Here is a 14,924-nt window from a genome sequence, read left to right as displayed (position 1 = left end):
TTGGGCCGATAAAGGGTCTGATATGAAAAATGCCATGTACAAATCTATTCATACAAATTGAATGTAAATAAGTCAAAATACCACAACAAGAAACAATACAGCCTTACCATCAGTAAGATAAATATTAGCAAATATTAAATTTTTATTTTCATTTAAAGAATTATATACATTCTCCTAGCGTTTGGAAAATATACCGTTTAGATGATTGATAATTGTTGGTACTTACCACAATCTTAGCACTCTTGGATATATATTTTCTGCCATGCATATTTTATTAGTAGTGTAAGTTGAAATGTCCGAAGAGTATCACCGACATTCAGCAGTATATCTGGCAATCCATGTATTATAATAGACTATTTACCACTAGTATCTTTTGTATACATATAGTTAATGTACAGTGTTAGCAGTTCTGTTTAGACCATTTTAGTTATGTGCGTTATTACTCTGTGTATGTTATTTTTTTGTTAGTGTGATCAGCAAGTTAAATATAATATTATGCACCGATTTTGACTAATTATACATCATCTACATAGTTTCAAATGCATTCAAAAGAATATCTTTTGAGGTTATCACTAAACTGAATACTCATTTCGTCGACCTACTTCTTTTTATATCTTATAATATCTTATAATTTGATATGATATATCACACTATGAACGTGTATTTCTCTATCTTTGATGTTTTTGCATTTATTTGTATTGTGTTCCCGTCATGTCATAATAGCGGTATATTTAACATTGCCATAAAACTCTGAGGTTTGGCAAGCCACAAACCAGTTTCAACCCACCATTTTCCCTCATAATGTCCTGTACCAAGTGAGGAATATTGACGTTGTTTTCTAATACTAGTAGTTCGTTTCTATGAATGTTACATTGTTTTTGTTGCACTTCTGTAATATGTCATTTCGTTAATTTCCTCTTATAGTTGATGTGTTTCCCTCGGTTTTAAAACCTGGATTTTTTTCTCTAATTCGATTTATGACTTTTGAACAGCAGTATTCTACTGTTGCCTTATTTGGCTGCAGATATTGTTTCCTGTTAATATATACCTATTTATTTTGAAAACATCGACACCCAGTAACACGAAGTGAGAAAAAGTAAGGTGTCATTCAATAGGTATGAGAAAAAAAGCAAACAAAATGTCTACTTTTTGAGATGGTACCGTTTGTGGTCAACAAGCTTATTTTTCATTATGATCGATATCACATGTAAACAATCAAAGTGTAAATATCAAACAAGTGACGCAAGGAACCAAACAATCTTTAAAATTGTACAAAACATACTGCAGAGCAATCTATAATAGGCTCTGGTTAAAAACATAAATAATTTAGACGAAAAGTCCAACACCATCATTTACGTACACAAAAACAAAACTGAACATCACTCTGGAACAGACACAAATGATAAATGGCAAGGTTGATAAAGACAAACGCAGTATACCGGTGTACAAAAGTCATAAATCGAGTGGGAATAAAATCAAATCTGGGTTCATAAACTAAACCGAGAGAACACATTCACTATGAGAGGGAAAGGAAAAAAGGAATAACAGGAACACCGAAGTGCAATTTTAACACTAGCATACACAGAAACTGAAAACTTCTCTAATGATTACAGGCACACAGTCCTCACCTGAAGTTGGGTAGTGCTTTTACATTACAACATATGAACTTGAAAATCAGTTTAAAAGGTTTTTAATCATCATATCGATTGGATACAACTATTCATTGCAGGCAATGATACAATAGATTTCCCTTAATTCGATAGCATGGAAATTAAAACAACGATTCTAATAATGATTTAAAAGGAACACGTTCAGATATCGATAAAGAATGGAAACGGTGTTGTAATTTCTAAAGATAGAGTATTTTATAAATTGTCTATGCATGTTCTGTATAAGTTCGGCTTTAACACTTAACATCTGAATTATGCGATGATTTTACAATGGTAATAATATTATTATGAATAATTCTCGCTACATTGAAGACCTGTTGGAGATCTTCTGCTGTTGTTTTTTCTATGGTCAGATTGCTGTCTCTTTGACACATTCCTCATTTCCATTCTCAATTTTACCAAAGACAAATATTAAAATGTTATCATATTCAAACAAAATCTGATATACGATAGTTAACTAGGAACTACACAACAATATGTTTTACTTTTGTTTCAAAACTACGTCTGGTACGATTTGACAACATGTTCGTAAGAATAGTTTATATTTTTTTTAAATATGATTGAAATGGCACTGTTATTTTTTTAAATAGTTAAAAGTAAAATAAAAAAATACTGAACTCCGAGGAAAATTCACAACAGAAAGTTCCTAATTAAATGGCAAAATCAAATGATAATACACAACGAACGGACAATAACTGTCATATTCCTGATTTGGTACAGACATTTTCAAATAAAGAAAATGGTGGATTGAACCAGGTTTTATAGCGCTAAATCTCTCACTTGCAAGAAAGTCGCATCAACTTCTATTCAATTAACAACGATGAGTGGACAAAACAGACATCACTGTGTTACAATCACAGGGATTCGCTATATAATTGAATTCTTATTGTTTTCGATTTTATAAATGAAGCAAGAAGTGGACACATTTGCATGAAGCGTGAACGTGATTCTTGTTAGATATGAGTTTTAGAGGCATATCCGTTCATAACAACAAATGTCAGTTATTAGTTTCTTGACTGCTCTTATCCAATTTTTGACATTTTCACCTATTTTGTCTGTTTATTTGGTTCACATGTTGTTGTCAAAATAATGCAGTTGTGAGTGATTTCATACAAATGAGATGTTTAGCTAGCTACAAAACGAGGTTAAATCCACCATTGTCTACATACCAAAAGGAATGTAGCAAGTTAGGAATATGACGGCTGTTATCCATTTGTTTGATGTGTTTGAGCGTTTGATTTTGCCATTTGATTATCAAATATTCGTTTTGATTTTTTTCAACAAAGTTTGGTTGTTTTGTTCTTTTACTTTTTGATAGGATTCGTGTAGCTCAGTCCTTCGTTTTCTATGACGTTTGTTTGGTACGCACAATCGTAGTAAAAACATTATCTACGTGACTACAGATGAAAAGTTTGAAGATATTATTGTAGTCATTTGAGGTATTTGACAAATATTAAGTTATATCTTGAATTTTGTCTTACATCGAGAAATTGCCAATGATAGTTGGTTGTAATTAAGAACAATACTTTACGAAATAGGAGATAATTTCAGCTTTCCAATTGTGAACCTACCCATTTCTATGTAACAACATCCCAGAACCTACCCATTTCTGCTGGAATCTACAGTAGTTGACACTTGGTCAGCATGTCATAAGGAACATTCATGCTATGTTCTCTAAAAGGAGTCATTTGTATGCATTTCCCATTGGGTCCAATATTAAACCAAGTCCCCCGCTGGCGGCCATCTTGGATGATCGATCAGCTACAAAGTAATAACAGTTGGGCAGCAACTTTTAAGGAACATTCATGCAATGCTTGGTTTCATTCCATTCAGTGGTTTTCTAAAAGAAGTCATTTGTATGCGTTTCCTATAGGGTCATATGTTACTCTTAGTCCCCCGCTTGCAGTCATCTTGGGTGATGGATCAGCTACAAAATAACAACAGTTGGTCAGCACCTCAAAAGAAACACTCATGCCATGTTTGGTTTCATTCCATTCCGTGGTTTTCTAATCGGGCCAGGTGAGCACAAAAATCAACCAAAAGCAACACATAAAATTTAAAGCCGATCATTAACTTCGTTGTAGTTAATATCTTAGAGGTCCAATATCACACTTATTACGTGTAGAGGGAAAATTGGTATGAATGTATCGAAATAGACTGTCTACATAAACAATTAGTACTATATATTTGTGTTTAAATGGTTCTTGTGCATCTGAATATCGGAATAAAATTAGAATGGTTTGTATAATCCCACATATTTATAAATTCAGTATGCAAATCCCACATAATCATACACCTATACATTTATGTTTATTTGTACGAAAAACAAATTCGAGTTTATAAATTACATTGTTTCATTTAGATTGGTTTAGTATAATAAGTACTAATGAATTCCAAGCGCACATTGTTTTTGCATGGACGATTTCCCACAAATATTACAAAACTGTCACAGAACTTCATTTTCCGTATTTAAGTCCATTTACTTGTTGTAGCTTTCATCTGTACATAAATTCACCTCTTTAGTGCCATTATAGCAACAAATTCTGAAATAAACAAAGAACAAAGAACAAATTTAGTTTTTTTATTTATTCTGTTACTTGTTGTAAGCGCTTCGAACCTAAATATTTTGTAAAGAACTTTCTAAAATGATTACAGTCTATACTTATGCTGTGCGATTGCATCACTGTCAAATTTTTTAAGAGTCTGACTCAAGTAGTTTTTTCTCGTTATTGAAGACCGTACCTTGATCTATGATTCACATAGCTGCTTATGTAAACATCATTCGGACTGGGTAGTTATCATGTGACAACCATTCAACATCTCCTTGTCATGTTTCTATAAAGAAATGAGCCAATTCAAATAAATGCCAATGTTCATAAAGAAATTGTACACAAATGACTCGGTAACAGTAGATCAGTAGTATTTTGGTGAATGATGCTAAATACAATATCAGTACTACTTGGTATGCTTTCTAAACGGCTTATAAACATACAAATATAGCAACAGTCATATTAATTGAAACTCGGCGAAGTTTATAACAAATGTATACACATGAATATAAATATATTACAGTAGAGGACAAATCTGTTGAAACTCTCTCATCTTTTATGGAAACGATACAGAAAACAGAACATAAGAAATGGAATATATTGTTATAAATATACAATAGATATAGGAAGATGTGGTGTAAGTGCCAATGAGACAACTGTTTCGTTTGATATGCTATTCTTTCATACCGCCAGGTATACATTTATCATATGATTTCGCACACTCCAGTGTTGACATGAATATCAATAATGTGGTCATTTTTATAAATTTCCTGTTTACAAAACTTTGAATTTTTCGAAAAACTAAGGATTTTCGTATCCCAGGCATAGATAACCTTAGCCGTATTTGGCACAACTTTTTGGAATTGTGGATCCTCAATGCTCTTCAACTTTGTACTTGTTCGGCTTTATAATATTTTGATATGAGAGTCACTGGTGAGTCTTATTTAGACAAAACGCGTGTCTGGCGTACTAAATTATAATCCTGGTACCTTTGATAACTATTAACACCACTGGGTCGATGCCACTGCTGGTGGACGTTTCGTCACCGAGGGTATCACCAGCCCAGTAGTCAACACTTCGGTGTTGACATGAATATTAATAATGTGGTCATTTTTTTTATAGATTTCCTGTTTACAAAACTTTGAATTTTTTGAAAAACTAAGAAATTTCTTATCCCAGGCATAGATAACATAGCCGTATTTGGCACAACTTTTTGGAATTTTGGATCCTCAATGCTCTTCAACTTTGTACTTGTTCGGCTTAATAATATTTTGATATGAGCGTCACTGATGAGTCTTATGTAGACGAAACGCGCGTCTTGCGTACTAAATTATAATCCTGGTACTTTTGATAACTATTCGACAATTTGTTTCATGATCAACTATACCCTGTACGAAACAATCCATAAGGAATGTAAACGGAATATAGTAGGATAAATTAATTGCTTTGAATTCCTACCAGAAAAGAGTGTTATTCTAGTCAGACAGTAGTAGGAATCCACACGAAAAATTGCAGAAAAATTTAAATAAGCAGGAATTTCCTAGTAGGAAGATTGTATGCAAATTAGCAGGAATAATTTGGTATAAAAATCACCCAGAAAAAAATATTTTCTGGTAGGAATCTACAAATATACAAAATGTAAGTATACATTCACAAATACACAACTGGGTCAATTAAAAGTTTGAATCTCAACAACAAAGAACAAAGGAAATTCATGGAATAAATTCCTTTTAAAAAAAATGAGTTTTTGAAATTTATAAGGAAACTGCAATATATGCAAGATACAAAAAGTGTTATACATAAACATCTAATGAAGTTTAATGAACAAATAATGAGTAAGAATATGCACTATAGTTGTATTCCAACACAACTTTTCATTCTTCACCCTCCAACTTTTAAATGTGTGAACTAGATCTTGCTTGCATCTATCATTGCAGAATATGTGTCATTAGCAAACAGGAATCCATTTCAAGATAACTTTCCAGGTAAAAGATTTTCTGGTAGGAATTTATAAAATATTTCTGGTAGGAATCTTAAACATGTAGTAGGAAAATAAATAATCAAATCAGATTGTTTTCAAAACAGAAAAAAAATCCATTCAGACTTTTAAAATTCCACCTAGGTTGTAGGATTTTGGAAGTAGGAATATTAAAAATCCAGTCAGAATTTTGTTCATTTTCCATGTCCGCCGACTTTCTATATGGAATCTTTGAATCTAGGTGGATTCCTACTACATTCCTACAAATGTCTAGGTGGAATTCTACTACTTATACCGTACGGGACCAGTCAAATAACAAGGTCAAATATTTAAATTGTATACACGGATAATGGTATACTTTAAATTATTTTTTTTATCTCGTCAGGTCAAGAATTGTATTTCCAAGAACTTTATGGAAATTGTATATAATGTTGAAGTACATTTAAAATACTTAGAATGTCATTAATACACTTCTAATACACAGTTACAGTTCACTCTTTCATTTTTTTGTTCTTAAAGGGGAAACATTTGACAAATATTGTAAGGTTTTTATAAAAAAGTGAGAGGGTTAGCGCTATAGAACCAGGTTTAATCCATCATTTTCTACATTTAAAAAATCCTGTACCAAGTCGGGAATATGACAGTTCTTGTCCATTCGTTTTTGATGCGTTTTATTATTTGATTTTGCCATGCGATTATGGACTTCCGAATTGATTTTCCTCTAATTTCTGTATTGTTATGATTTTACTTTTAACGCATTAATTTAAATTTAACGGAACTTGATGAAACTGTCATCAAAGTGAGAGGATTAGCGCTATAAAACCAGGTGGAATCCACCATTTTCCACATTTGAAAATGCCTGTACCAAGTGAGGAATATGACAGTTCTTGTCCAATTGTTTTTATGAGTTTTATAAAAAATTTTGCCATGTGATTATGGACTTTCCGAATGGACTTTCCTCTGGGTTCAGAATTTTTGTGATTTTACTTTTCACAATAATGAAGATATGCATTAACATACCCTGAAGGATCATACATTGCATTTAAAAAAAAGAGAGGAATAAACACATTGACAAATAGATAGTAAAAATTACAAATATATGATGGGTATACCTTAATCTTACTCAAAACAAATATCTTATTTATAATCCGTCTATTATTAAGTTATTATATGTAGCAATTTTAGAAAGGAAGTCCATCTTATGCCTTGAAAACGCCCAATACCACTATGTATGTAATATTTCAGGCTGAACAGCTGACAGAAGAACAAATTAAAGGTTGGTAACCTTGGAATATTGATTTTGTTGGTAAGAAGATGTGATTATAAGGAAAGTCTAATATTCAGTTGTGTATTTTTTTCAAACCTTTGTGTTTGTTATATAAATCATTCTTAGGTTTATCAATATTTTTTAGCGAAATGAAACTGTGTATATGGGATTGAATTCTTCCTTAAGATTGTATCTATCATAGGAATACATAAAACGAAAAGCTTTTATTTAGTAGAACATTTGTGTAATACAATTCTTTTGAGAATTTGAAGATATTGGTTAATTTATGCTGAAATGCAGTCATGCAAAATGTAGTCCTGTTTCGATGGTAGAATGACACCCTTGTCCTATTTTGTAAATAAATTATCACAGTTGACCGAAAATAAAATGTATTATATTACTACAATTATAAAAGGGTATAAATTTAATTTGAAATGTAATACTTGCATAATATGATATATTCTTCAGCGTTTTATACAACTAAAACGTATGGAATAAAAAAATATATGTTGTCAAATGCATGTACCCCATTTAACTTCCTTTTATACTAGAGGGAGATAATCATCTAAGGTTAAAGTCTTGACATGTCAGTAAAATTAAAAAAATATATAAACGATATTTATTTTGATGACAGGTTGCACAAAGCTTTCTTGTTTTCATTCGTCAATAAACATTCACTTATGTAGATGAGCTAAGCGTTTGGTCATTGAAAAAAAATTCGACGTATTACAATCACACAAACTACAAAGTCCTATATTATTTATAGAAAAAATACAAACAGAACAACAGTTATATTATTGTGTTAGTGAATGGATACACTTAAGAACACTTCACGTGCAAGGTAATGTACGATTATTTGTGTTTCGCTTAATCCATTTATGACTATTGAACAGTGGTATACTACTGTTGCCTTTATCTACAATGCAAATAAGATGAATTGAATGCCAGGTGATTGTGTAAAAGAACGGTCATAATCTTAAAAACCTATTGGTAGAATATAAAATTGAAGTATCGTGTTGTAGAACATTTTATTGTTTTTTCTCTCTCGTTCAAATTGATACTTAAAAATTAAAAACTTACAAACATGCTACCATTTTTATTCGAAACGGAGATTATTAATGCTTATGACTGTAAGTAGCTTGTAAAACAGAATTGCATTACTAGGAGTGACAATGTAATCAGAATCAAGTGAGTAACATTTACACATTAGCGGATTCAGTGAGAGGAAACTGGACGTCTCCCGTCTTTCTCGAGATGTATTATAACCAAGTAAACAGAATCACGAAAAATCTTCCTTACATCTCTCTAAAACACACGTAGAATCCCCAAAACCCTAAATTTTCCTGCTTTTCTCAAATACTGGATTAAGGAATGTTGTGAATTTATGTCATGTTCCTTGGGGTTCATATCTTTTTATCGTAACGGTTAAGTATTAGTGATATGTGCATATTTCTACCCAATTAACTTAATGCAATGAATTAGGATTATTTTCTGAAATACAAACAAAATAACAAAATCGTAATGTGTTATCACCATTCAAGGAGAGGGTGAAAATACACTTAAACATAATATCTGCTGTTTTTAAAATTGAAAGTTTCAAGGGGTACGGTAAAAGAGGATCGAGGAGGAGATTGTTGAAATTTGAAAAATTAACCAGCTTACAAATTGTTAAATTGGCAATATCTGTATCAATTTGTCTTTTTGTCATTATATACGAACCCATTTACGGATACCCAACTAGCCCAAGTTCTTTTTATGTATTTCTCAATGTAAACCTCGTATTGTAACTTATAAAGGCAACAGAAGTATACTGTTGTTCAAAATTCACAAATCGATAGAGAAAAAAACAAATCCAGGTAACAAACTAAAACTGAGGGAAACGTATCAAATAGAGAACTACGACACAACATCGAAACGTAACACACACAGAAACGAACTATAATGTAGCAATGGCCATTTTTCTGACTTGATACAGGGCATTTTATGAAAAAATGGTGGGTTAAACCTTGTTTTGTGGCATGCCAAATTTCGCTTTAATGGCAGTGTAAATTATAAAATTTAAATGACAAAATTACACGACAGGGTTACAATAAATAAACAGATAAATTGGAGAAAAATATAGGACAGAGAAACAAACGAATAATAGCCACCAAAAGGTAACAGATTAAAAAATATTTTAATACGCCAGACGCACGCTACGTCCACACATTACTATGCGCAGATGTAAAATCAGTCAGAAAATGTGTACGAATAATATCTAGAACTATTTGATAGGAGAAAGTAGTGTCATAGGAGTTTAGACAACTGTCAATATTATACCTCAATGGTATGATTATATACTTCACTTTGGTAAAAAAATCAAGAATAATTGTTTTAAAAATTCAAAATTTGAAGACGAAACACTAGGTACATAGTATTCTAAGAAAAATGTACACACACATACATATCAATTGCAATATCATTAACAAGTAAACAACCCTATTCATAATCACTCAATTTATGCAGATCATCTTTCACGGTTTATATGAGATGGAGGGTTAAAATCGACAAATGACAACCATCTTTCCTTTGCGAATTGATCTTAGTACACCCCCGCTTTCGAAATATGGGAATATACTGTTTCATTGTCCGTCCGTCAGTCCGTCAGGTCGTCAGTCCGAAAATTTTCATCACATTTTTTTCAGGAACGGAAATTCAAGGATTTATTAAATTTGGTTTCAGGCTTTATATCAATTAATTATACCGTGTGATGCGTTTTCAGGATTTATCAATCAACAACTTCTTGTTTACCGAAAACTTACATATTTTTACAATATTAAAATTGTTCACTTCCGGCGGGGTTATCATCAGTGAGCAGTAGCTCACAGTTTCTCTTGCTAAGATTGTTTTGCTGATTATATCGCTACACTTGACCGCAGTTAACACTAGTGTACTTTTAATTTATTCAGACTTTTAACAGAGATTCAGTTTTTATGACAGATATGGCAACGGAACAATTCCAACAAAAGAACTGAAAAATGCAATGAGATCTCTTGGACAAACTCCAAAATAATGTGATAAATGGAGAAGACGCTGGTGGTATACATATTTATATTTAAAAAATACGGTTTTTGGAAATGAAGAAGTCACATTAAACGATACAAATACTACTGCGCATTTCGACAATTAACAAATAATCTAGAACTTAAAATTCATGCTTCAAGTCGGAAGAGCATAAATCAAGGAACAAAATTAGCTCACCACATTGAAAGGTTATGGAGTCTTTTTTTCTTTTTCTAAATGGTGGAAAAGGCTGACTCAGACTTTTAGCATACATTTGCATTGGTACTAACAGGGTCTCGACAATTATTTTTCCCTGTATCGAAGGAAAGACTAAGGAATCCGAACATCTGACATAAATTATAATTAAGAATGAGTACATCGAAAATGATATAGGTAAAATTGTAATCGAAGCTTCATTTCGTGCCCCTTACTGTGTGTGTTATTTGAGATATATATATTACATAAATGTTGACCACTATTGCTTCCGATAACATTGATTTATATAGGTATAAGTATGATTTCAGAATTATAGCGATTACAAAATGTATAAATACAACTCACCAAAGATAATTGTATACGCCAGAAGTTTAAATCGAATAAGGGACGAATACCAAAAATAAAATAATAAATACCTAGTACATATAACGATGTTTTCTCTTTCAAATTGACACTTCTTCCTTTCAGGCAATGTTACTATTAATTTCCCCGAATTCCTTTCAATGATGGCATGGAAAATGAGCGAAACAATTCCAAGAATGATTTAAAAGAAACACGTTCAAAGAATGGTAATGGTGTTGTAATTTCTTAGGATAGAATATTCTATAAATTGTCTATGCAGGTTCTATTTAAGTTCTGTTTTAATACTTAATATTTGCTTTATGCGATGATATTTCAATGGAAATAGATTAATCGGGAATCGTTTTCGTATATAAAAAGTAAAATCTGAAAAATACTGAACTCCGAGGAATATTTAAAAAAGAAAGTCCATAATCAAATGGGAAAATTGTCCATAATCAAATGGGGAAATCGTAATCTCAAACACATCAAACGAATTAATAACATTCGTCATATAATTATAAGCCAACAATCTATAACCATTGAAAATTAACCCTTGTCAGATGACATTGAACTCACATGAGCAAGGTTCATATTACAATACCCGTTCTCTTTTCACGAATGTGATCTACCGAATTAGTCTATTTACCGGATTTTTAATAAAATAAGCAACACAACGGGAGCCACATGTGGGGCAGGATCTGCTTACCCTTCCGGAGCACCGGAGATCACCCGCAAATGTTTGTGGGGTTCGTGTTGCTTAGTCTATGGTTTTCTATGTTGTGTCTTCTGTACTTTTATTTGTCAGTTTATTTTTCTATTTACGAGTTTGACTCTCCCTCTGGTATCTTTCGTCCCCCTTTTATGATATGGAACATCTAATACGAATCAGAAACCACAACCTTTGAACGTTTGTATCTCATCCTCACAGGTTTCAAAAGATTGTAAGTGTCATTTGATTGAATCCACTTCCTTATTTTGTAAACACTCGGTACGATCCCTCCTGATGAATTCTTTCATTATTCCTGATTTACTCATATACATACTTACTTAGTGATTAAACAAAGACGTGTTAGCTTACTTATCTCTATATCGACGCCCTTTCAACTGTGTGCAACACATGATTTGTTTCTTGTCAATAGTTTATCTGATTAAATATGTGCATTGGTTGGTTGCTTATTAGTCATCTAGTCGTAGTTGTTCTACGTGTATTTGTACCTCAATTTGAGTACATCACCACTGCAGTTTGGAGTACATAATTTTTTTAATCTTTACCAACAATGTCCAATCGACTCGACATATAAGTATATGACTAGATAGAACATAACAATGCGATAGCTGTCCTCCGTTAGAAATGCACAAATCATACAAAGAAATAAAAATCTTAAATCGTACGACTGTAAACACAGTGCTCTATATGCTTGTAAAAACGCTTTTTCAAATCCGAATGAGCGTCTTTGATATCAATCGTGTGTCCGACCGTTTACTCAGTCAAATACTGCCTGAATCCAATCAAATTTATGACAAATTTATGATAATATCATTATTAGATATTTACTAGTTCGCATGCTTGTTAATTGACATTTTCTTACATTGTAGGTTTGTATTATGATGTCTTAGTAGAACATTGCTACAAGAATCGTTAACTTCTTCCCTGAAATGTTTCACCCTACATACATGTACATGTTACCAAAGACATATATTAAAATGTTATCATATGCAAATACATCTTCTGAAGTGTAATATACGGTAAATATTTGGGATCTACACAACAAGAAGTTTTACTTTTGTTTCAAAACTACTTATAGTACGATTTGACAACATGATCGTAAGACTAGTTTATATTCTTTAAATATGATTAAAATTGCACTGGTTTTTTTTAAAATAGTCAAAAGTAAAATCACAAAAATACTGAACTCCGAGGAAAATTCACAACAGAAAGTTCCTAATTAAATGGCAAAATCAAATGATAATATACAACGAACGGCCAACAACTGTCATATTCCTGATTTGGTACAGGCATTTTCAAATGTAGAAAATGGTGGATTGAACAAGGTTTTATAGCGCTAAACCCCTCACTTGTATGACAGTCGCATCAAATACAATATTAAATTAACAACGATGAGTGTACAAAACAGACATAATAGGTAAATAGTCAAAAAAGGGTACAACAGGCATCACTGTGTCACAATCACAGGACTTTCGCTATATAATTGAATCGTAATTTGTTTTTGATTTTATAAAAGTGGACACATTTGCATGAAGCGAGAACGTGATTCTTGTTAAATATGAGTTTTAAAGGCATAACCGTTAATAACAATAAATGTCACTTTTCTTGACTGCTGTTACCCTTTTTTTGACATTTTCACCTATCATGTCTGTTTATTTTGTTCACATGTTGTTGTCAATATAATGAAGTTGTGAGTGTTTTCATACACATGTGATGTTTAGCTAGCTACAAAACCAGGTTAAATCCACTATTGTCTATATAACAAAATGCCTGTAGCAAGTCAGGAATATGACGGCTGTTATCCATCAAATATTCGTTTTGAATTTTTCACCAGAGTTTGGTTGTTTTGTTATTGTACTTTTTGATAGGATTCGTGTAGCTCAGTCCTACATTTTCTATGTCGTTTTTTTTTGTACACACAATCGTAATAAAACCTTATCTACGTGACTACAGATGAAAAATTTGAAGATATCATTGTAGTCATTTGAGGTATTTAACAAATATTAAGTTGTATCTTGAAATTTAACTTGCATCTAGAAATTGACAATGAGTGTCGGTTGTAAACCAAAACAATACTTTACGACACAGGAGATGATTTTAGCTTCCCAATTGTGAACCTACCCATTTCTATGTAGCAACATTCCAACACCTTCATATGGAGTATATATCTCCCAGTTTATACAAAATTCTAGAGCTTGCATTTCAAATTTTGATTTGCTTGATAGAGGGTTAATGCTTACAAGGAAGCTATTGAACCAAGAGTTGTAAGGGGTGAGGTAGAAACCCTCCCTTCTGACGCCATCACGAATCGGTTGACCGCTATAGAATATCTGGTACACATATGACGACAAATATGTTCCAATTGTTTTAACCACAATATTTTCCTCCTTTATTCGAGTGCAAGATACTGAGTTAGACTTATAGCAGATTAAGACTTACATGAGCAACACGACGGGTGCCACACATGGATTACGATATGTTTATCCTTCTTGAGCATCTGTGGTCAGTTCCGTTTATTTTGTTAGGTTTGGGTTGCTAAGTATATATATTTCTTGTGTTTTGTGTACTGTTGTTTGTATTTTCGTTGTTTTTCGTTTTTACCACGGCATTATCAGTTTGGAGAAAATGGGAAACAACTCATACAAGGAAAACTAAGGGAGGTTTTGTGGTTTCAAACTTGTCACATTCTCTTAAGTGCATATCTCAGATAAGAGTTGTTATTAGTTGTTGTTGATGTTTTTAGCAAAACTAAAGCAGTTGGTTTTTTCTTATGAATTGTTTCAGATTTGGTCATGTCAGAACCATGTATAGCTTTCTATATGTTGTACTTTGTAATTTCTACTTTCATAAGCAACACAACGTTTGTTCCATATGTGGAGCCGACTTTGCTTGCCTTTCCTAAGCAGCTGACATCAGCTCCATTGTATTTGGGAGGTTTGTGTTGCCCAGTCTTTTGTTTTCTATATTTTGTTTTGTAGAGGGTTGTTTGTCATGTTGGTGATTAACCTTGTTTTTTCTATGGCATTGTCAGTTTGTATTCCTTGTACGAGTTTAAATCTACCTTTGGAATTTTCCGACTTATTCGCAAGATGATCAATAGTCAGTAAAGTCGTTTAACATGAATACGGTCATG

General features: G+C 32.3%; 1 long non-coding RNA gene across 1 annotated transcript; it reads left to right on the top strand.

Moving 5' to 3' along the window:
* The first annotated feature begins 10,503 nt into the window (after window positions 1-10,503).
* Window positions 10,504-13,424, top strand: LOC134711878 (uncharacterized). Its single transcript, XR_010106246.1, has 3 exons — window positions 10,504-10,542; window positions 11,191-11,291; window positions 12,661-13,424. It is a non-coding gene; the product is annotated as an uncharacterized LOC134711878 (long non-coding RNA).
* The last annotated feature ends 1,500 nt before the right edge of the window (window positions 13,425-14,924 follow it).

This window comes from Mytilus trossulus, chromosome 3 (assembly GCF_036588685.1).
Source record: "Mytilus trossulus isolate FHL-02 chromosome 3, PNRI_Mtr1.1.1.hap1, whole genome shotgun sequence".
Taxonomy (NCBI): domain Eukaryota; kingdom Metazoa; phylum Mollusca; class Bivalvia; order Mytilida; family Mytilidae; genus Mytilus; species Mytilus trossulus.
The sequence above is the reverse complement of the archived record's forward strand: the minus strand, read 5'-3'. Positions and strand labels throughout refer to the sequence as shown.